This window comes from Pundamilia nyererei, unplaced genomic scaffold, assembly GCF_000239375.1.
Source record: "Pundamilia nyererei isolate P.nyererei 1_Seehausen unplaced genomic scaffold, PunNye1.0 scaffold02054, whole genome shotgun sequence".
Classification (NCBI taxonomy): domain Eukaryota; kingdom Metazoa; phylum Chordata; class Actinopteri; order Cichliformes; family Cichlidae; genus Pundamilia; species Pundamilia nyererei.
This window is the reverse complement of record NW_005189455.1, coordinates 6,006-7,192: the sequence shown is the minus strand read 5'-3', so window position 1 is coordinate 7,192 and position 1,187 is coordinate 6,006.

Genomic DNA, 1,187 nt, shown 5'->3' with positions numbered 1-1,187 from the left:
CTTACAAGTTGTTACTAGTAAGGCACAAATATGGCAAACTAGCAACAGTTGAACTGAACAATAGAAAAGTCCTTCATTCCTAATACAGCTGGATGGTCACTGCTACTAACTTAGTCCTGAATAATCCAACAACTGAGGCATCATTTTAACATGCACTGGTTAAGTATAACCAGTATCATGCCAATTAACCGACCAAAAGAAATAACACTTCGAGGTTCGTTAACGCACAACTTGATCACACAAAACTGTGTTACCACTGCAGAGCTCAGCAGCAGCTCCTTTAGTCATCCCCACTCTGGTACTGAGCACACGACCTCTGATGCACTTGTTTCCTTTGGTTCACTTGCTGAAATTCCACTTGTGTGTAAATGATCAGTTTCAGTTTGTTCTTCTCTCCTGGTCTCGTGTTAGCATCAGCACTTATCAACAGGTCAGCACCACTGGATTAAAATGCTCTTTACTCACCTGTTGTCATCTTCAACCTGGTGTCAGAGCTCTGCTGATGCTGTTTTAGTATCCAGGCACATTCTTTAGGTGGGATTTTAGATTAGCTGTAGTCTGTCCACAGACTTTTGTCTTTGTGTCTACATTTTTAAGTATGTCACTAAAATCTTTACACAACAGAAACATGACATTTTTGGTCAGCATACAAACAGAGATCTTTACTCATGTATGAATCACAACCTTATCATTGGGGAGGGGTTTGTACCTCAAGGAGTCATGTTTTCCACAGCAGTGGACCATGATGCCTCCGTCAGGACAGAGTTGGGAGGCTCAGGCCTTGGGGAGGGGCTCATCAGTGAGGGTCTTTGGCCTTGATTGTCATGGGCCAGCCCTCCTGCCATCCATGCAGGGGACCGTAGGAGGAGGACTTGACAGTCAGAAATTTGTGTCATGGTCATCCTCTCTGTGGTGGGGAAGAGCTGGAGCTGAAGCATGAAGCTGAGACACAGATACAGGCTCACCTCAGAGTGCAGCTTGTGTTCTGGAAACGAGAAAAGAAGCAAGAACAGAAGAACGATGGGTCGAGTCTCAGAACGGTCACATTCAACAATCCTAGTTTTTCCAAGAAAAGAACAAGTTCATCAACTGATTGTTTATCAGGGACTGACTAAAATACCAAAGAGCAAAGCTTCCTGATTCATAGTGGATGGAAATATTCAGATGGTTTTTCTCAGCTGGCTGGA